General features: G+C 37.1%; 1 protein-coding gene across 2 annotated transcripts in view; it reads right to left on the bottom strand.

Annotated features, from left to right (window-relative positions):
- Positions 1–24,075, bottom strand: part of TAFA2 (TAFA chemokine like family member 2) — a 181,727-nt gene that overhangs the window by 23,964 nt on the left and 133,688 nt on the right. The window lies entirely within an intron of this gene.

The raw sequence follows: 24,075 nt of genomic DNA, 5'->3' as shown, positions 1-24,075 counted from the left end.
TTTTGGACTCCCATAAAGAGCTGTGTACCTCTAGCAATATTATTTTTTTTCTTTTTCCCTATGGCAAAAACTTTAAAATGAAAGTATATCAATGCCAAAGTACCCATACAGGCATATGTTTTCACAATCCATGTCTCCAGACTTTATGCCCAGAAGAGACTTCGACATGGTATTCCAAAACCTTCCTACAGGCAGACAGAGAACAACTGGCAGGATACAGAGAAAACACTCAAACAAAATTCAGAAATAAAATCTACTAAGGAATCACCCTTTAAATTTTTCTGCCTGGCACTGCAAAGTTAGTTTGGGAACATGGGGACCCAAATCTTTCAAACAAGGGAGGCAACAGGACAATCCTCATTATTCCATATCTGTACCTATCATTTCCATTCATGCTGCTCTAACTGAGTCCAATAAGAGGAGCAATCTGGTAAGAGGAGAGCTACCAAAACACCCTTTCTGGTTCATCAGCCAGTTACCAAAGGATCTGGAGTTTGGGAAATGTTTTAACTAAACTTTCAGCAGTTGCTTATACAAGGCCAGATATTCCTGAGGATAGCTCATTACGATCAGAAGAAAGAGAGAAAAAAATCTGAACTTTAGCTGATATTGACCTACAACCTTGTATGGGCAGGAATACTAGTTATGTGAAGCAATATGTGTCCCTTAGTTCTGCAGCTATTTGATTTTTTGTGTGCTTTATGCAAAGCTTCTGTACTGAATACTTCAGCAATCTTTAATATCTCTAATGTCAAACAATAAACAAGAGCTTCTACAAGGAAAAAGCCCTAAGAACAGGAGACCAACACTGATGTCTAGATTCACCCCATTGTCATTTCACAGTGTCAGCACCTAAAAGGCCTGAGGAAGGAACAAAACTTGATGTAGGCTACATACCCCGTGAATTTCCTAGAGGCAAAACCCACAGATAGCAATTACACTCTGGATCTTCATCAACAAAACATAAACTGCTAAACATTTCATTGGGGAATTATGCATTTTTCAGTATAACAAATTCCAGTGAACAGTCTGTGGTCTTTGTCACCACTCAATGTATTGTACCATGTCAGGTTTGATTATACTCAACCACATCATGCTGTGCTACAGTTGAAATTATATAACACAATGCAAGCAATTGATCCATGATCCATCATATTTTGATATGCTGAAATGTTACATTTAAATCAAAAATCTAGGAGGAAAAAAATCTCTTTATACACAAACACTGATTTTCTTCACTTTATACTGTAATTTTTAATTCAGTAGAGGATGAGGAAAGTAATTCATACTATCTGTCTGAACTTTGCAATCTCTGTTATTTTATACCTTTAATGACATTGAGCAAATATTTTTACAGCTACTAGCACAGGCTGCCCAAAAAATTACTTTTAATTATTTTCCAAACAATTCCACTGGTATATATGCCAATAAAGCAATTTAAATAAATACATTCATTTTTTTCATAATAAAATGCTTGTAAAGTTCTTTATTTGTGAATAAGAAAAAAAATTATCCTAGGATATATTGGGCATGTATAATATATAGTAGAACAAACATATCCCACTTTTGCAGATTCACATTATCTTTAATTTTGATAGGAGTTACATATCTTATATCCACTTACCCTAACACAAATTCACTAAATTTCATTTTATGAAAGGTACATAAAAAACCCTAGACACCGAATCTACAAAAGAAAGTAAATTTAGTGGTAGGATAAGAACTTCAAACCACTTACTTTTTTCACTATATTAGTTTTAATTTGTATTCTGTATATCACTCATCCTGAAATTTTGTGTCCTCACTCTCTTATCATATAACTTTATACTGCTTTACTGTGTCTACACAAACGCCGTAATATAACCACTAAGGGAAAACAAAGTACCATGTACAAAATTAGCCATCAGGAATGGAAACCAGTTAAAAGAGATATTGTAAAATTCTGTGAGCAAAGTTTTCACACAGAGACAAAAAACTTTGAATGCCTCCTTTGTAGTAATAAGCATTGTAAGACTTCTGGAAAAAGAGTGCAATGAAATGAAGCATTCATATTCATGTACAATAAAGAAAAGCATTTCAAAGGGTCAAAATATATATGAAAAATGGAAGAGAACAAAAAATAACCACATACTATCAATAGTATTTGGGGGATCTTTAATAAAGATGCCTTGAAATTTTCTGGGTATAAAGCAAAAACATCTTAGAAAAATATACAAAGATATTTCAAACATTGAGAAATCTTAGCTAACCATCCTCTAGTTTCTATTTGCCATCTAGAAAATGCCATGAAAATTCTTTGAGAGGAAAAGTAGGGATTTCAGGTCCTTATGCTATCAAATAATTAAGCTCCAGTGCAGCAAGTACAGGTTCTGTCATATCCATGTGAAATTAAAGCTTCTATACAGTAGATAAAGAATTCCCCACAATCTAAAACAAATTACCCTCATTAAGCCACTGGATCATTCCACAAAAGGAGGATAATACTTTGGGTGATTCACATTTTGGTTTTGTTTCTTTTCGTCCTAGCACAGATTTCAAAGTAGGCTGCTTGCTCTGCAGAAATTGTTTGAAGAACCGAATGTCATTTCTGTAATCCTACAGAAATTAGTTATTAAAAACCACTGCAAAAGTATTTCATTTGCTGCTAATGCAAGCAGTCCTTTCTGCAATCAGTGTGGAGAGGGACTGAAGAAAGAGACTGAGGTCTTTATGTGTACAGGTTGTAAAGTTTTCCTAATGATTGTACATAACATAATATACATATAAATTATGTTCCAGAAGATCTAGCAGTGTATCATGAGATTGGAGCTTGGAAAATAACAGAAATAACCTGACTCATTAATGGCATATGCTGTAATTAACCTGCCACTTTTACAGACTTTTTTTCTTGTAGAGAAATCATCAATACCTATCTCAGAAATCAGAACTAGAAACTTCAATAATCAGTATCATGTTCCTGGAAAAAATAAAACTAAACAATTACTAGTCTTCATTTTAGATAAAACTTTTTTTATTCCTTCATGGTAGGAAGGAACCTTTATATTTCTTTCCTTCAGGTGAATAAAATTTCAGTTACATTGGCAAAGTGCATCTCACTCTAAGTTATGACCCTTACTCCTCTACTTCTGTGGGAAGATTACCCCAGGGAAGAATGGAAGTTACTACTCTAGATTGCTATTTTGTAATTCAACTCAAAAATAGAATATAAGGTATTTAGTGTAGGAATGCAAACCTTGCATTAAATCAAGAAAATCTTCTGAAAAGCATCATTCATCATGATCACCTTTCCTAGCCTCAACACTTAAACATTGATGTTTATTCCTGTTACCCTTCTGCTCAGTCATTTGGATCTTTTCTTTCCTGAAAGTTGCACAGATCATGCATCAACACATATACTTGCCATTAGCAAAGAAGAAGAAATCATGTTGCCAAGAGCTAAAAAAATTGTCACAGCTTTATTATGTTTCTATCTTCAGGATTCCCATCATTGCAGTAGACATATATAAATAGCAGGGGAAAAAATCAAAAAGGCCCTATTTTATGCTCTCTGCAAAGACAGCAGGACAGCTGGGTGATACAGTTAAATCCATCTAATGACTAAGAGCTACTGGAAGCAAAATAAGATCCCTTGTGTCTTGTCCAGCATTCTTTCATCCCCTGCTTGCATGAACACTGTCATTTGATAGTGAAGATGGTACGACAGGGATTTGAACTGGAAGAAAAATTTCCCCTCTTTTAGGTTTAGTTCTCTACCAGTTTACCTCCTACAATGGGGTGCAGAGACCAGTGAGAAGCATTTTCAACCAAAGGGAAGAGGAAGGAGATGGCAACCACAGATACCTGATTAACTCCTGCAGAAACCAGTTCCTATATCAGCTTGCAGAAACTGCAGCTCTGTAGTCTCACATGAAATAAATGTATCTTATTTTATTCTATTCCAGGTAATTTTTTGGAGGTCACAGAGACTATTTAAAATCTGCAAAGCTTTATTTGTTTGAGTCTATGCTATAGGTAAGAAAAGAAGCATTAACAATAAATAGAAAAATGGAAATTACATTTATCCATGATTCTCAATCCACATTGTATCTTTTATACACTTTAGACTTTTTATCATCTTGGGTATGATGAGGAAGATTTCCCATATGAAGTACTACAGTAACCCAGTCTTTCAAAGTAGGTACATATGCTTTCAAAGTAGATACATATGCACTTTTTATTCATGTAAAGCATATCCACATTAATGATTATAATGGAATGACCCTATTAAATTATCATCTGTAGGAAAAATAGACAGTATTTCAGGATATTGTCAACTTACTTCATCCATTTTCCTAAGTGATTAGTCACTATTCTATACCACAATATTCAAACAAATGAGTGATTGGATGTTATTGGTAAAATAAATAAAATTAGTGGTTATAATATATCACTTTTCCAGAATGGGCTCTAGATCACTGCCCTACTCTTAAATGAACAGAGAAAAGAAAGAGGGTTTTCTTGTTCACATAGTTTATTTGCTTTGTTCATACTGATTGACAAGGAAAACAAATGTAAGTTATTTTTCTGCTACACTTCAGCAATTTCAGTATGTCATATCAGTCTCAATGTGTCACTGTAGAGAGGAAGGATGCAAACGAACTTGCAAAATCTCCTGCACACACACAAAACACACACTCTCACACGATATCGTTGCATTTTTTCAATATTTTAATAAGTGTTGGTAGCTGTCATTTCTAACCAATCAGAATTTTATATAACCACTGCCAAGTCAGGATTTCCATCTAACTTGCTCTTTAAATGTCAGAATAAGATATATGAAAACAAATACACTATCTAATTTCTTCATTCAATTAATTTTAACATTCTGCAATATTTTATATAATATCCATGCAACAGCTGTTAGGGAAAAACTTGAACATAGTTTATTTTTACTCTACCAGCAATGGTTCTGACATTACTGCAGTTCTGTGATGTGAGGACACAAGCAATGTGACACTTTTTGTTAGGGATGAAATCTTTGATTTGACCAGCCATTAGTGCAGTTGGGGAAAAAAGCAGCCAAGATTTTGGGAACACAAGCTTCAGCTTTCTTTTGTGAACACAAAACAAAGCACAACTCCATTTCAGCTTCATTTCATGCACTGAAGAGAGAATTGGCAGCACAGACATTGGGAAAAGACGCATAATTCCCAAAGCAGCACTGGTAAATGTACATCAGCAGCAACCTTAGTGAACATTACCTCTAAAGATCAAATTCAAAACCCTTTGAACTCAATATTTTTGGTTTGATAGGTGGTTTTTGGGCCAGAATGTCAAGGACAGAGTAATTTTTTTTTTTTCCAATAAAGGTGACATCTGGATTTGCAACTGAGATATTTATTCTGATTGAAAATGCAGCACCTCTTACAATGATTGAACAAATGATGATATATAGTCTAGACATGTGAAAACTATGGTGAATTAAGATTATTAAATAAAACAAAATCAAATAAAATTGTATTCACAAGGGGTTTTTTTTAAAATTTTATTTTGCACATTTTTAATTGGTTTGAAAATCTTACGATATTTTTTAAATTGGGAAAATTATCAAAAACAAAGCTTTTTTTTTATTTTTAAAAACTTACTTAGTGTTCTTCTTTGGTGGCTTTTTTTTCCTTGTCTGGCCAGTGAACAGAAAAATCAATTACAGACACAGCAGTAATTCCTGTGTCCTCAGTGGTAACAATGAGGCATGACACAGTTGTGGTGCATCTCAGGAAAGGCATTCACGTTGCTTTATTTTCAGATGACACGTGGGGTTGTACTATAGTAACAGCAGGACAAAAATGCTAATTTTTTGCTATCCTATTCTACACTATCACAGAATCATAGAATGGGTAAGGTTGGAAGGGACCACAGTGGGGCTCTATCCTTTTGGCAGCTTCCCTCCAGATCCTTATATACATTGTATCTATACAAGCTGTCAGGAGCCAGCTGTGCTTCCTTGTGGCCAAGAAGGCCAATGGCATCCTGGGGTGCATTGCCAGGTCAGGGGAGGTGATCCTGCCCCTCTACTCCACCCCAGTGAGGCACATCTGGAGTGCTGTGTCCAGCTCTGGGCTCCTCAGTGCAAGAGCTCCTGGACTGGATCATACAAAGGTGAATAAGGAGCTGGAACATCTCTCTTACAAGAAAAAGCTGGAGGAGCTGAGCCTGTTCAGCTTTGAGAAGAGGCAACTGAGAGCCAACCCTCATCGGTGTATATATTATATATTCCCATACAATTATTTCTGAAAACTACAAACACACCTTATTGACAGGTCCTATTTACTATATTCACATTCCCATGCTTTGCACCTCAGCTACAGTTCTTAAAATCACTTGTTCACTTTGGGCACTGAAAATTCCAGACAGAGTATGCTCTACTTAGACCAGTGGAGAATCAATTTTAGGTCAAAAGTACAGCATTGTTTTTCACTTCTATTTTACTCTGATGTCTCTAGCATCTTGGGAGAGGTTTTCAGGTGAATTGCTAAAAAAACCATAGGTGATTGCTTGGAATATTTTGCAGAGCCACTTGTAGGCAACACACACAGAGAAAATACTGCTAACTGCAGTTCCTCCCAGGCTTCTTGGATTTGATATGATTTTTTTCTCTCCTGAGAGAATCATTTTAAAACAACAAGAGTCATTCTTGATAAGTGTTTGTTCTGCAGATGTTGGCCCAGCTCCTCTACCCCTCAATTAACCCAATTAGTCCACTTGGGTGAAGGAGGATGAGCAGAGTTCATATGACAACGCTATCCAGTAGCCTTTAAAACCTGAACTAATGAATGGTTTGCCACAGTCACACTGCCAAGCATAATCTTCTGCATGGTGCCAAGAAAAATCTCATCCATCAGTTTGTCTGCCAGCCGTCATTTACAGCCATCTGTATGGGAAGACATTTTCCCTTTTGGAAAAACATCAAGGAAAAACTACAATATAAGCATTCCCTTGAGAAGAGCTCACTAATGAATCTGTGAGATTTAGCTTCAGATATTCCCATAGCAAAATCCATGCACTGAAATGGACTGCTGAGATAGCTCTACTACAAGAAGAAAAGACTTACTGGAATAAAGTAGCAAGCTGGCATAGTCCTAGCTGTTCTCACAAACAAAAACTACAGATGGAGCACTTCATGTAGCATCTCTTGGACCTGGAGAGCCCACAGCTATCTCCCAGCCTTTCTGAGGCTAATTGTATTCAGTCAGTCCTCTGGCAGGAGTGAGCCAGTCTTAAATAATCTTACCTCCTCTCTCTCAGAAAAGTCAGTACCTTTTTATGGCAATAGCTACAAATTATTACTTCATACCAAGCTTTTAGCCAAAGAAATAGGAATTCAAAACACAACCGATTTTCAGGTAGCCTGAAGGATAATTTCCTCTTCTCCATATGACCCCACTCAGCCTAGAGTGTTGCTCTCCCTAGGACCAACTTTTTAATTTTGAAATTGGGTAATCTCTAGGTTCACAAAACCACAAAGCATTCAGAGACAAGATCACAAGCAGCAATCATTTTGGGAGTTTCCAGCTCTGCATATGTCCACCCACTGGAAGAGGAGCAGAAGAAGCTTCTGCACGTTATCCCAGTCCTCACCTCAGGATGGGCTCCCTGACTGCAGCCTGCCTGCTGTGTCCTACCCCACCTCCCACTGCAGGTGCCCAGAGAGGAGCTGCTCCACCACAGCCACCCCATTTGACAGGCAGTGGATGAGAGGATGATGACAGCAGCAAAGGCTGCATGTTCCTTTATGGTACAGAAATGGAGCCACTTGGCTTTTTGCAGATGAGATGCTTCCCACATTTCTTCTCCAGCAGCTGTGAGCTGACACAATCTGTGAGAAAGTTTGTGTAGAACTGGTAGAAAAACACTCAGGGCGAGGTGCAGTTTATAAATACTACAAGTCAAAAGCCCCAGTATCTCTGAGGTTGTTATCAAACATGTTAAGCAAACGACATATTAAAGTGTGCAGACATTTTGCAAATTACCAGACTGATGCTTGAGATTACTAATTATATGATTTCACAGAGAAAAAAGACTAATCCAGCTTTCAGGCACTCAAAAGAACATTTGGCACAAAGACTTTTTATTCTCTCATACTCTCTCTTTGGGCCTTCTGCCAAATATCTCGACTTAGCAAGAAGCAGTAGCACATGTCTCAGTGCAGCCTTCAGCCTTTGGCAGAAATCAAAAACCCCCACATTTTCTCCTCAGTATCAGAGAGACAGAAGCTGGTCATTTACACAATTATGGGGAATATATTTCCTGTTCCCCTAGATGACTCTCATCATTGATTTTCTTTTCTTTCTAGCTGACCCAAATGGTCACATTGTATAGATGACAAATTAACATGTTCTCAGGGATACATCAGAAAGAAAAAAAAAATTGTGTTTCTACCTCCCTGTATTTGCATGAACCTCTGGCACAACATCTTTACCCTAAGTAGTGCCATAAGAAAAATATTGGGTGTGGAAGTTTCTGTGGAACAGGATTAGTGCAACAAGGTGGAGAGGTGCATTCAGCAGTGCTTTTGAACTGCCTGCTTGCAGCCTTCTCATGCTTATTAAAAAGTATCTCAAGCACTTAGAGGTGCCTCTATGGAGACAGCAGCCAAAGCCCAGGGAAGGGGAAATATGATTTCCCCAAAGAAAGGTGCAGCTGTGTCCCTGCATTATAGTTCCTTTGCAACACACATCTAACTGCTTATGTGTGATCTTTCTTCTGCAATTAAGATCTTCATTTATTAAGGTCCAGAAGCTACTTTCACAGAATCTTAAAATTGCCTGGGTTGAAAGGGACCTTAAAGATCATTTAGTTCCAACCTCTCTGCTGTGGACAGAGACAACTTCTCCTAGACCAGGTTTCTCAGAGATCCATCCAATCCTTAAACATTTCCACAGATGGGGCACCCACAGCTTCTCAGTGCATCACCCTCATGGTAAAGAATATTTTCTTAATATCTAATCTAAATCTATTCTCTTTCAGTTTGAAGCTATCCCCCATTTGAAAAAAGACCTTCTCCACTTTTCTTGTAGTCAAAAGACCTCAGTTTTAAGATGGTCAATTCATATTGAAACATGTCAACAGGAATTTCATTATCAAAGTATCCATGTTTTATTTCACTTTTCTTTTCAAAAAATTATGCTTAGCACCCCTTATTCAGCCTATGCTAAGATTTTTCAAGCTTTGAAAAGCAACAGTCCCCCAAATTTATGTTGAAAATCTAGTAAATCCTATCAAATAAAGAAGAGTAAGAGAAAGCCATGATTTCCAAATTAAGCAGCCCAATTTTTTTTTCCTGATGGCAAATATGAATATCAGTTGTTTAATATCTATATTGAAGATCTATCAATCTGATGAAACTTGCTATAACAGAAGCACTCCAGGATTTTAATGATGACCCGATAGAAACCAGATAGCGAAGTCAAGGTAAAGTTCTGAAAATTCTACAAATGTAAAGATTCCCATTGTGCAAAACCTTTCCAAAGATTTGGATAGATTTTGCACAATGGGAATCTTTAAAGATTAAAAGATTAAAAAGATTAAAAGATTAAAAATCAGAATACTGAGTCACTCACTATCCCTCTTCTTTGCAGAAAGGCATTTATGTACAGCTCTGCACTCACTACTTGCATGAAAACATACCACACGGCACTGAAAATACTTTTTAACACTTGTATGTGTGTTCACTTATGTGTATACTTATACTTTTAACACGTATGTATGTGTGTATATTTATGTGTTGACATTTAACATAATATCTATAAATAGCATTTAATTTTTGAAACTCTACCTTTTAAAAGCTCTGTAAGATTTTTGCTTGCTTGCTTGCCTTGATCATTATTTGGTTGGTCCATTTTATTTTACATATAGTTTTAGATGGTATGTTAAATTTTTTTCGTTCAGTGTTTGGTTTGATTTTGTTTTTCTTCGCCTTACCTATTTTCATGACTGGATAGAATGCATTAATTTAAAGTTTCTTTAATTCTCTAATGTATTTTTATAATACATTGCATTCCAGCTTGCAGCTCTGTAATGCATTTTTACTTAACCAGTCAGCTAAAGAAAATTATCAAATACGCTTTGGAATATTCCTCCCACAAACCATAGGCACATGTATGCACATTCACCTTCTTGACAGCTGCTTCTTTATTTTTTCCTTTTTCCTTTTTTACACCTCTGCCTTCTAGGACTTCACAACCGTCCTTCAGACTCCTCCATATGTGTTAAGAGAAACTCCATGGGATGTCCCAGTACACAGTTCACTGTCTGAAAAAAAGATCTTAATTTTAAGTTTCAGCTTGCTTCTTTAGAGCCCCAGGCAAGCTCTTTGAAGTGTAGAGTCAAGAGGGAAACTTAACGCAGGCCTTTAGAAAAAAACTGCTAACAAGGCACATGTCTAGTACTATGAAATGCCTTCCTTTGGAGTGATCTCCCCTGCTACAACCTTCCCTCTACATTGTTGATTCCATATAAATAGCAAGTCTCTGAGCCATGGGTATGATTAATCAATAAGGATCTAGATAGAGTCTATGAATTGAAATTGGATGGCCTGGGAAGAGGCTGGCTATTCTTCAAGACAGAGGAAAAGAAAGCACATTCCAACAGGCCAAGTAAAAGAGGAGAAACTGCCAGGAGAGCCATTCAGAGTAGTGCTATGAAGAATAGTTTTGCCCAAGGATTCCCAGTAGATAATACTTTAAGATATGTCTTCTTGTTGAAAACATACCTTTTAAGATGCTCCTCACAGACTCCCTGGCATTTGTTTCTGAAGGAACACTTGTTAACAGAGGCTGTTGAGAGGAAACATACACACCACCCTCATAGCTACCCAAAGTCAGAAGCTACAAAAATATCACAGAACCCAGAACTCCAGAAGTGTGTTTTTTAACAACTATATGTAACAAAAGCAGCTGAAATAATTCACACATTCAAAAAACTGTTCAAAACAACAATATGGACCAAAAAACATCATAATTATTCAGGGACATTTTCAGACAATGAATATTTGGCTTCATGTTTGGCATCTTAATCCTGTATCTTTATGGAAGCTCATACGTTGCACATAGGGATGTAAGAGGCCATACCAGGCCCCTTCAGGATCCCTTTTCCTGCCTATCCACAAAATAAGCCAGGCACCTTATGGAGCTAGACCACTGCTGGGACACAAGTACAGAGCACAGCAGAGCTGGGCAGCTCTTGGACATGAGGTTTTTGGGACTGCACACCTGGAGCAAAATAAATGCAAATTATTAGTAAACTTATTTTCTATTACCCCAGAAAAGTCAAGCCTCCTGCATTGAATATGAGACTCACAGACCAGCCAAGCAACTCTGTCTCCTGCCATGGAGCAGAGAGAAGCCCATGATGGTGTGCTGCTTCTGCTGAAAGGGCTGGTGAAGGGGCTGCTGCTAAAAGCGAGCATCCAAACAGGTCCAGCTCCCAGAGCTCCTCCTTCCCCATACTACCCAAAACCCAGATCCATCATTCTCCCACAAGAGCCTGAGCATTGCTTCTGCAGGTGGCAGGAATGAGGCCCTGTCCAAGATGTTATGTCAGTGCCAGAGACTGGTCATGCCAAAGGGAAAGTCCAAAGAAGCATCCACAGTATTCACATCTTTCTCACCATTGTGAAAGTGCAAAGGGGGGAAGGGAGAGTGGTTGTCTCTCAGGGAGATATGAAATCTAAAAGAAAAATAATTAATAATTGAATTTTAATGCAACTCTTGCCAATAGGAATTTGTAAGGAAGATAAACAGACAAATTACCTACTGCATATAAAATTATAGCATCCACTACTGGCTTCATACATTTTTATGAGTGCATATTCTTTGATCTTTCTGCTACTTTAATGTAGGAATTTCCTCACAGAGGTCAACATTAGAACCTCAAAACCTCAGACCTCATATTGCACTGAAGTGTGGTTTTTAGTGAAATAACTGAGAGATTGGGTAACAGTTGTTATCTGTGGGCTGGTTTGAGTCTTTCAAAGTCCCAAGTGCAAAGCTGAATGCCACACACAATCCATTGTAGTGCAGTGTATTTGTCTGCCATGGTCTAAGAATGTGTCAGAAATGACAGCAGACTGTTCATAAATATCCATAGGGCTGTGCCTCTTTCCAAGATTAGATGAAACTGCAATGGGGAAATAACCGACTATCCACAATTCCTTAAAAATATCTACACTGCTTCACAACAAAATATTTTTACTGCTTTAGTTCTAAAATGCACACCAGAAAAAATACATGACTTAAATAACTGTCCAGGTCCACAGCACTGATATGCTGTGAAGGGAGCCAAGTGTAATTTTCTTTAGCCTGTGGAAGACTGTCAGAAAACTCAAAAAAAACTTGCCTTCCCCTTCAATTCACCACCTTAAAAGCTGAACAGCAAGGGGATACACCAGAGGATTTGACAAAATGCCATTCATGAGACACCTTGTCTGATCATACACACAAATCTAGCAGGAGTTTTATCTTTACAGGGCTCACAAGTCAGGGAAATCTTCAGAATAATCCTAGCACATATCCTTTAGGTGCAGCTGTAGTTAGCAGATCATTGTAAAACAAAATAAAAATATGAAGAAATCAGAAACTGAAGATGCAGCAGAATGAACCAGCATTTCTCAACTCCAGTGGGACAGCCTTGCTTTAACACCTAATTCTTTACATGGAAGTGGTGCCTTGTCTAGGAATTCTATGTTGACTGGGCACCTATAATTTCTAAGGAAAAAGAAAAAAAGTAATCATGGGTACTGTGAATCTTTTATTTCACACACAACCACTCCGATATTTGTTTTGCTCTTCACTTGGATTCTTACTTTAATGAACATGGTGCATAACACAAATGTAATCTGGTTATTTCTGATCCTCTGCCTCATCTCTCCAAGGGAGCCACATGTTCATCCACCTTTCATTTCTCATTCAGTTGTTTCTAGAGTCTAGCAAGCAGCATGCCTAGTTCTATTATATGAATATATATTGTCATCTGATAGAGCAGAAACTGAATTTCTGCAGTTCATGCATGGTTCAGAGTCCCAAAAGCAGTGCACAGCAGTGTCGAAATCTGCAAACTGGTAAGATTTGCTGGAATTTTGTCCCTGATTATTTTTTCTCAAATACTGTACATAAGCATACTGAGATAAACACACATATCAAGGACATACCAGGGTCTCCAGGTAGAAGCATCCAATGTTTTAACATAGCAATGCATCTTGACATTTTCATTCACTTTCTGAATCTTTATAGCATCATTTACTGCTTTATTATTACAATAATGAGAGTAGGGTTTCAACTGTTCTCTACAAAACCAAAGACACATCACCACACACTGGATGTCTACAGTGCCTAATCTAAGCTGGACATCCCTATATGATCAATGCAGCTAGAGAAAGAAGCGCCTACAGAAGGTATCACACAAATCTTAAGGGTGCAAGATTAGATCCCTCCTTAAGGGAAACAGCTACATCAGGAAAGATATTACTTGATCCCTGGTTAGTCATTTCATCTGTGAGACTGCCCTCATTGGAATCTGACATTGCCATAATACTGAAACAGGCCTAGCAGAGATCAGGGCTCTGTAATGTCCATGTCTACTCCAACAGTCATAACATATTTGTATAACTAAACCAAGCTAAAATATATCCACTGATTTATTGTCCTCTGTAAAGCTGGGTTTTAAGATCTATGACATTTGCCAGGACACAGCAGAGGAGTCACATGCAGGTCAGAACTTGAGTCAGAGGAAGAAACATGCTCCCCTAGTTTTTATTTTAGGAGCTTTTAAAACTTTACTAGTTATGGTAGTAGAAAATCAAGGCTGATTTTCAAAGTTCTGTTTAAAGAGCAAAGAAAAAAGAAAAAAAATAAAAAAAGAGAGATAAACTTAGAGGACTCAGACATTTTGGATTTAAAATACATCACATATTTATTTCTTCATTGTGTTAATAAAGGGACACAAAAATACACAAAATCTGAACCTTCGAAATCCCAACTCTAAAGTAACATTCCTGCATTTTTCTCCAGATTGTCTGTAAGAAAGAAATCTCATCTTTTCCCATCTATCTTTCCTCTGATTATTCATAATTGCTATGCATAAACCTAGGAGACTTTTCAATAAAATAAAGTAAAAAAAAATGCCAAAAAAGCATAAAAACTCCATTAAAAATACTGAAATTGTTACCCCCTAATGATTATTGTTATGAAAAATTGAGTGATATTTTATAGTTTAACACCCCTCTCTTACAATGACTCTATTAGGATAAGCCATAATTTGGCATTTTCCTACATTTTTAGTGTGGGTCATAATGCTGCTTAAGTGTAGACTGTTGTAGTCCTAGCACCCAGCAGAAAAGCAAATTAGTTTATAATCACTCCTACAGATCTGTTCTAAAGATAGATTTTAGGAGAGCTTTTCTGGCAGGCAAAAATAGTCTGATTAGTGGGACCTTTTACTTTTTTTTTTCCCATACACCATTATTTAGTATGACAGTTTTAAATGGGAGCTCTTCACAGGATTTATTGCACATCTAGGTTAAAAATGTTCATTAGGCTAATTCGTATTTGAAATTAGAAACAAGAATTACAGTTGAGAGATATATTTCCTCCAGCAAAATCATTATTTTTAAAAATACTTTCAGTAATTACTGTCAATAGTGTCCCATTGTCTAAACAGACTAGCACTTTTTATTTCAGAAAGATGAAGAAATAATGAGGCTAAAATATTGCCTGTGATGAAATGAATCACATGTACTGCAAAAATAAGAGTATGATTTTCATAGGCCATTCAGAGTATTTTAATGTAGTTTTGCTCTCACTTTCAGAAAAAAATACAAAGCACTCAAATGTTTCCAGGGCACAACCTCTGCAGGATGCCCTTTGTCTTCCGCAACACACCTTTCTAGCATGCAATATTTTGTTACCATAAAGGAGAAAATATGGACCATTTACTTTTCATAACTGAGATCTTCTGGATTTTCACAGGTTTTTAAAACATAAACACAAACAAAGGAAACAGTATTTTAACTCTCCTAAGACAATTTTTTACCAAAACTAGCAGGAAAAAAGATATTTAAACAGCTTTCATATGCACAGTGTTCAGCAATGTACCAAGATGGCACAAAATTACCCTTCCTCCTTCCTTATTTAAACTTTTATCTTCACTCAGATATAGTCATTTTTGCTCTTAATATCTCTGGCAGATGTTCTGGGGTGAATGAGGCAATTAAGAATCCAAAATTCCCATTTCTTCCAGATGCTTCTTTTCTCAATATTCACTTGCTGGATATATATTTACTTTCCACGCTGCGGTGTGTTGCAGTTAGCACACCTTCTGGGTTCCATTTCAGAAAATTTCCACAGTTAATCTGACACATGCCAATGCATCTTAGATGAAAGTTTAGCACTAGTAATATTTTTTTTCTATCAGTAGCATATTACATAATAGAGCAAAACTGAATAAAGTTTCAAATAAGTTGTTTACGTTAGAAATATCTTCATTGTGTTTTTCACAGGTACGATACTTTCTGCTATCTGTCTGATTTTTAAAACCTTGTTTTTTCCTCAGTCTTTCAGTTCACTGAAGGAATCTAATGATGGCTTTGGTCTTTTCTATGATCAGTTCTATTCACTGAGTTAGAACTACAGGCTGAAGTGGTTCATGTTTGCTCCCCACTCATCAGACACATACATAGCTTTGGGTTCAAAACCTGGATCCAGAACAATTCTGACCTTCTCAGTAATTCAGGCAGCTCTCCTCTCATACACAGCTCTGGAACATAGACTCAGCTGAAGCAATTCTAATAACTTGCACCTAAAAATACAGTGGCACAATGCACCCAAGATTTGTGTTGGTCTTAACAGAATACTTTTATTGTGTATATCCTTTCTGCAGCTCTGCATTCACCCAAAATAGCACACACATTCAGGTTTATACTTTAGTCATTCAAGGGCACTTGATATTGAAGCCAGAAGTATTTTGCAAGAAGGAATTCTAAGTCTACTGCATTTACTTGAGAACAATTTGAGTACAAGAGTTATACAAATCTATGGGGAAAAAAGAACAAGACAGATTTGGCAGCTCCTGCCTCAGCCTCCTCATCATTACAGAGAGAATTCTTGCTCAGCCTGGTAAAAGACAGCTGCACAAGGCAGACTGCTCTTTTATGATTTTCTTGCTTTCTGTCATCCGAACCCCCAAGCAAGTGCCCATCCCTCAGTAAGCATGCCATGGTTTTGCTCCCATCTAAGTACAGAAGTGGGTTTTTCTTGGCCACAGGTACAGGGTACTTCCACACTCCCAAAGGAGGGTCAGAATTTCACTACTATTTCTTTGCAAATGTAACAGCTCTTCCAGACTTTCCCTGCATGCACACAAATATCCTAAGGGCTGCTGCCAGGAGGATGAGGCCAGACTGTTCAGTGGTGCCCAGTGCCAAGACAAGGGGCAACAAACAGAAACTGAAACAGGAAATTCAGTCTGAATCTGATGAAAAACTGCTTTCCTGTGAGAGTGTGTGAGAGACTAAAATGTTAGAGTTAATGGCTTAAACATTGTTACGAAGGATTTTTTTGCACCGGGGGACTACACATGACCAAAGTGGCACAACAGATCCAGAGTCTGTTGCAAGAGACAGTGGCAAACTTGTCTCCCCCAGGAGAGTCACCTGGGGTTCCCACCTTGCCTGAACAGGTATTAATCCACTGAACTCTGTTTTAGGGACCCTCACCACCAAGAAAATCAAAGAGGCTCAATGACACCAGCAGGTACCATGGAATGGTGACATTTTCTACTTAATCTGTCCCTCTGTCACTATTTTTCCCTCCCACCGTCCGTCCCCCCCCCCTCCACATTTTTCTATTTCTTTCTATCTCTCTGTCTCTATCTCATATTTACTGTTAAATAAAATCCATACTATTGACTCCAAGGTATGATCTCATTTACACCTTAATTCAGGCAGAAGCATTTCTCTAAAAGTTTTAATTAAATCAGACCATTGGAACAGGCTGTGCAGAGAGGTTGTGGAGCCTCCTTCTCTGGAGATATTCAAGAACCTGCCTGGACACTATCCTGTGTAGCCTGCTCCAGGTGAACCTAGATGATCTCCAGAGGTCCCTTCCCACATCAACAATTCTCTGATTCTGTGTATTTTTGCTCAACAAGGAAAAATTTAACAAATATAAAATCCAGGTTTAACAGCTAAACCTTTTTTTTAAACAACAGAATGACATTTGCAGAATAATACACAGATATAAATTTCACTAGCTTCTGAACTGCAAAATGAGACTCCTTTTGAAAATTAGAAATAAAATAGGACCTTTAGAATTTCATTCAGACATTATGACCCTGATACAGGAGAAGAGCTTTTAGGCAGACGAAGGAACTTCTAAACCAAGTCCTCCTGCTAAGAGACTTTCTAAAAGTTCCAGAAGCTGTCCAACAGTTTGTAAATAATTTGATATAGGAATTCAGGGAAAAACTCACACTTACACTTAAAGCTTGAGTTCTCACTTTTTGAAAAGAATGAGCTCTGAAGGCTGTTTCAGAGAATCTAGAAGAGATGCCTAAACTAGATGTTGTGGAAAATTCCCTGAGTTTTCAGTTAGTTTTGAAAATCACCACTATTTTGTGAAACTCCCATAAATAAATTATAAGCACTTAAAAACTAAAATGGTCCATGTAAGCTATTTCAGCACTGATGACCTTGCATTTTCCTCTTTCATCCAAGTCTCTCATACCTCTTACAGACATATGCATATGTACGTACATTGTCTTTTAAAATGATTACAAATTTTACAAATTTGCACTGAGTCCTTTATGGCTGGACTCACAACCGCAAAAGCCTTTTCCCACCTAAAAAAATTCTATTATTCTATAATTCTAACTCTCTATTGCGGAGAAAGACTGCCTCAGTGAACCTTAAATGAGTAAATTCCCTCAGCCCCACAGTGAACACAACTCAATTTTTTGTTCAGAAAGAAACTTTCTGAGAAATAAACTGCAAATCAAAACAAGGAAAATATTTTTATATGTATACTTCCCAGAACAGCTGACTGTTTCTGAAAGTTTCCTTGGCACCTGTATGACTAAAGAACAGCTGTTCTAAAATATGACATTGTACAAGCAATTACTAACGCTATTGTTGAGTAAATTCAGTGAAGAGTGTCAAGAGAGAAGGGCACAGTCTTTATACATCAGCAGCAGAAATCTAATACAAATCAAAATCAGATTAACATATGCCCTGAATGTTATAGAAATAATCTCTACATGAGATGTGCTTTTTCAGGCACAAACCAAACAATCTGAGTATGAGAAATCCTTTGAGTTGGATTCTGGGGTGTGCAGCAGCCACCAGCACACATAAGGGACAGTCATTGTTGATTTTATGGAATGTGTGTTGGAAAGCCCAAGGGACAGCGCAAAAAACAATACTGACAATACAATATATATATATGTCCTCTGTACAGGAAAGCAGATGTTGACTTTGAAAATAGAATTGGTTCTAATCCTGCCATTACAGTAATTTCATACATTTGGCTTGTGGTGTAAGGGACCTTAGAGATCATCTAGTTCCACACACATACTGTTAAGACTGTAATTGTAACATGATACTAACTCATTATATTTGATTTATAAGAATTCTATGATCTTAAAATGTTAAATTTTGAGACAATATAATGTAAAGGAAACTGTAAACTAATCAGATTTTCTTTTCAATTACATTCTTGTTGGATATTCCCAGATGTATTTCTTCAAGGAAAAAAGACATGAAAAAATTAAATTGTCACACTAGTGGAGACAAATCTGCTTGATTTCTCTACCACAGAAAGCTGATTTCAGGGTCTTGGATATAAACTTGTCATGACCATCCAACATATCTCAAGATAATCCAACCATTGGTTCCAAAGCCATCAGAAGATCCAAACACAGCCTTTTCTACATCTCATGTCCAATTCAATACATGCAGAGCTTTCCTGCACATAAGGATTCACATTCTCAGAGTAACTCAGTAGACTTTTGTTACCAGAATTAAGTATTTATAAGTATTTATAAGTATTTATAAGTATTTATATAGAGACAGAAAATTTCCTCAAGAGGTTCACTTGTGTAAACTCATCTGATATTTACCTTTAAAATTTTGTAATAATTGTCCTGTTCACAGCTCGTATATTACATATCTGTACTGGAAGGATCCTCTTAAAAGAGCACAGCCAGTACACTCAGTGAGTAAAACTGTTTTCAGAAAGAGGGAAGGGTCTGGAGAGTGGGCACAGGCAACTGCAGCAATGCCATGGCTTGCTGTGGCACAGCATCTTGCTCCATGATATAGACAGGTGTCTCCAGCTCACTAAAGAGTCCTTCTCTTCCTTTCTGATCACAGCTGCATCTAACATCTTTATTTAAGACATTCTTTATGACATGATATACATTTAGGCAAATGAAAAATTCAGAATATAACTGCAAGCCCAGAAAATAATATTTTAAATATGGAAAGGCTAACAAAATATACATCACTATGTGCTACATTAATTGAGCATTTAAAAAGTTAACAAAAAACAAAAATTTGATCTACAGGTTCAAGAGAGAATACTGCGTGACAATTTATTTTATACTATTTTTATGATTTTAGTAAAAACTGTGGCATGCAAATGCAATCACTCTGTTTTCCTAGGCATAAGAATAAAGGAGTCTAGAAGAATGTATTACTCAGTACACATAAAAACTCTTCTGGAGGAATTTGAGATCAAGAATAAAACTGGAAAAGTGGGTCTGATTCCAGTATTAGGGAAATGTCGACATTTACTACTCATGACAGGAACAAGTAACAGGAGAATAAGCATATTATCAGTGGTTTTTTCAGTCCTAAGATCTTACGATATTTTCCTATCAAAGAAGTATAGGAAAGTTTAATCTTCTGACACAGAAATTGGCTAAAGAAACATTTGATTGGTAGGACGGTTATCTAAAGGAAGATAGCATTACTATAAAGGAAAATATTAAAAAGTTTGGAATTTGAAACTGTAAAATCAACTCTACAACTTTTATAAGAATATAATATTTTTTGCAATCATCTTTACGCCACAATTTCAAAATCTGAATGTATTTAAGAAAATTACCCTGTGTACTTACTTGTGGCAAGTTAGTAAAAATCTGGCATAGGGATTACAAGACCAGGCCCAAAAAAAAAAAAACCTGTTCTTTTCTCAGAGAAACCTCAAGAAGCCATACTACTTGCCAAATATGAATAGAAATATTTTTAAGTGATCAGTCTAAGGCAAAATGCATGATGCATCATTGCAATGCTGGAACTTGTCCCTCCATGGCTGCTTCAAGGACAGACAAGTTGCACAGCCAAGGTGAGGGTGGGAATGGGGTAAATATGAAGGCAGACATTTGCTGTGATGGAGCTGGCAGCACAGGGAAGAAATAGGCACAACTCTGCTATTGCAATGATTTCTGCACCCATGTCCTAGTGAACCATCAGAACTACTGGCACCTTAGCAATAAGAGATTCTTCTTCCCTTTTGATCCTGGCAGAAGGCCAAGGAATGTTATCTCCTGAATTCTAACAGATGTGGTATTAACATTTTAGATTGCAGTGACAGATACTGATACAAAAGTTTTTGACTCACTCTTCTATTTTATCTTCAAGGAAATGGCAATTTTTGGATAGGTTCTGATCCTGATGACTGAAACTGTCAAATCAGGCTCAAATTAGATAAGAACATCTAATATCTTTCTTCCCTATGCCTGCTAAAATAACTATCATCTTCCTTTGTTTCTATATTTAAACATTAATTACAGTTAGAATTAGGTTAGTGAAAGCTGCACACAAAGCACTCTCATTTAAAAGAATTTATCTCTGGGCCAAACTTCTACAAGAGATAAGATGGTCCATGTTTGAGACAGCGAATATGACAAAAGAGTTTTTGCATGAAGCAGGACTGACAGAAAAATAATACATGAGTGGATGTGTCCATCTAATATTTTGACAGACCCTACCCACCAGTTTCCAGCCTCGCCTGGCAGCTCCTAAGGCATCCACACACATTCCTCTTCATGCCTGAAACTTCCTTCATTTAAATATTGGAAAATTTATTTTCTAATTCCAGTAAAGAACCTGGGAATATGCAGAACAACTCTTCTGTCCTTTGACAGGTCCACACAACCAGAAGGTGAATGTATCAGCAGGGTCAGATCCCTCAACAAACATTACAGTACAGGTACTTCAAAAAAAGTGCAAACTGAGGACAAAACAGTACTGCATCTGCTTACCCCTTATATTAGAACCCCCAGAGTGGAACTGGGAGACCTGAATTTGGTGCCCTCTGTAGCTCAAACCACATCTCTTATGTCCCCAAAGAATGGCATCACCTCCGATCGGGCTCACTCAGCTCACTCAAAAGAAAACAAGGGAGCATGCAGCTCTCTAGTGGTTACTTAGGTGGAAGAAGGAATGTCTGTATCTGGTTTCTGTACTCTGCACTGAGGCTACTTTCTGTTTTTAATTTTAATACAAATGGCCTCTGCATTATGAATGGTATCTTCTACACAGTGTAAAATACTCAACAGAAAGGACAAATGTAAACCCATACTAAACCACTATAACCTCATGTTGAAGGTATTTCTACTGAGAGTTTGAATACTTCACAGACCTCCTATGTCACCATTTGGTATATTCTCTAGTCTTACCTAGACAGAGTCTCAAAACATTAGGAATGTAGTTTCTTGGTTCTCATAGTCATACCCATTCCCAAACTCCAGGCACGTATGGCACAGGCTACATCACAGCACTGGTGCCAGCAGTGTTCCTGCCTCAGCAAGGTGGCTGAGGAAGGCAGACCCATCCAAGAAGGGTGACCTAACCACCAGCTTTAGGGGTTCCTTCATTCAGCTGGCTTTTGGAACAGCTCCTCCTCTGCAAGGAGAAACCAAAATTCATTTTCTCCTTGTGAGTAGAAAGGCATTCCTTCAGACTTCTAATTTAGTGCAAAGTCACAGACAAGTAGGAGCAGCAATTCTGCATCTTGTACGATAGTTTATCTACAAAACTATATCTATAAAATAGGCATCAGATTAATGAGTTCAGCTTCTGAGTGACTTTTTAAAAATAAAAATAAATTATCATGACTTTTCATGATAAGTCAAAAAATATTCAATTACTTATCTACCTAGAGTGTTTTCTGGTTCTGTAACAAATTCCTTCTGGCATGTAAGCATTCATCGTTAGCCATATTTTTAAGTTACTTCTTATTTTTTCTAGGATTTAAAACTAATGTTAAACTTATTGTTTTGCATTTTGAGAAATATTAAACTATACTTAGATTCAAAGGCACTCTTCATTGAATTAGAATATTTTATTGCATTATCAATTTAAAAAACCCTTAGTGATAAAAAAGTTCATAGATTTATGTATTTTGAAAGAGTTTTTAATTTTAGAGAAGAAATTTTGTGCCACAGTAGTCTCTTCTCTAGAAAGGAGTGCTTGTAAGGGGGTATCAGCATATTTTTTTCTCAAAAGGACCAGTTCAACACTAGACACCTTAAACATGGGCTGTGATACAATGGTCATCAAATCAATTCATGCCCCCTATGACAGAAATAGCAAAAAGGCAGTGATGCCAAACTGATGCCTGCCTGCCATATCTGCCAGCAAACACTGTATGTTTGTACAGGTTTGTTTGTTTTCCAAGGGCTAGCAATGTGTAGGAGGATCAGGATTAGTCTTTATCAGTTTTTCGACTCATACACTTGACAACATCCTTTTGGAGACTGATATGCCTTTCTCCTCAGCTGTAGCTACTGCAGCACAAATGCTTCTGGTGCTGCAAGCTGATTGTCAGGTGCACGTGCTTGGGTAAGGCACCCATCACCATGGTATCAGGTTCCAGCAAAATGAAAAAAAAAAGCAAAGTTACTGGGGTTTTTTTACAGAAGACAGGATAAATGGAATATAAGCATTTGCACAGCCAGGAATCACACTGAAGAACTCATAATCCTGTGTGCAGTAAAAAAAAGAGCAAGATTTGTGTTGTTTTAAACACTGTTTAACATTCTTAGCTCTTGGACTTACTGTCCAGAATGATGAAACTCCAGCCATCAGTCAAGATAATGGGAGCAGAAGTCTCTTCAAACCAGACTTCTCAAGAGAAAGAGAGGTGGATTTGGCACCCACACACATCACACTGAAAAGATGTCTTCTGAAACCCCAGCTTGTAACCCTCTTGCTCAATTGGTCCTCAGAGCCTTGTTTTCCATGCCCTGCCTTGGCCGCTATTTTTCTTGCTGCTGACTTGGGAGTTTTCATTTGTGCCATATCCCAGAAATAAGCACAACAAGTCTACTCATAGCCTGTCAGAGTCATCTGTTTATATTCCTCCTGAAGTCTGCCTGGAGAGCAGAATGCTCATTAAACAATTTTTCACACACTGATGAACTTTTTCTTCTTGTACTTTGTCTTTTCTTTAACAATAGCTTTCCGAAAAAGAGACGCGTTTGAAATTTAGTGCAACTAGTGAATAATATGAGTAAGTCAATAGGAAAGTAAAGATTTTTTTAAAATGCAGATTATTGATTTTTGGAATTGTAGGGGCTCCTTCAAAGTCATTAAGGGTTTGTCATGTCAATATGTTAGTAAGGACTTCTATAAATGAAGATTAATGATGCTAGGGATAATTAGGGCTGAAAAAAACTCACGTTTCTCAGTATTTGGAAAATCCATGCAAAGGTGATCAGCATCAAGTTCTCCTTCAATGTACCTTAGCTCCATTTTTGCCATGAGAGCAGGGGGAAGATTTTCTATGACACAATGGGAATTCAAACTCCCAGTACCTTTAGAAATCAATGGTAATTGAGCTGCATAACTCTGAGTTTTGCTTTTTTTAAAAATCCCCAGTATAGTGAGTGCAGCTGATTTACTAAATCCACAAGCCAAAATATTTCTGAATATATTTTCTTTCCAAAAGAAATAGAACAGGTAAAGTAGCTTCTTTTCCAAATTAAATACTCAAGTCATGCTTCTCATTATTATTTTTTCCTGCAAAACTTCATATATTT

The sequence above is a fragment of the Molothrus aeneus genome, chromosome 5 (assembly GCF_037042795.1).
Source record: "Molothrus aeneus isolate 106 chromosome 5, BPBGC_Maene_1.0, whole genome shotgun sequence".
In the NCBI taxonomy this organism is placed as follows: domain Eukaryota; kingdom Metazoa; phylum Chordata; class Aves; order Passeriformes; family Icteridae; genus Molothrus; species Molothrus aeneus.
Note: the sequence above shows the minus strand (reverse complement) of the source record. Positions and strands in the feature narration are given on the sequence as shown.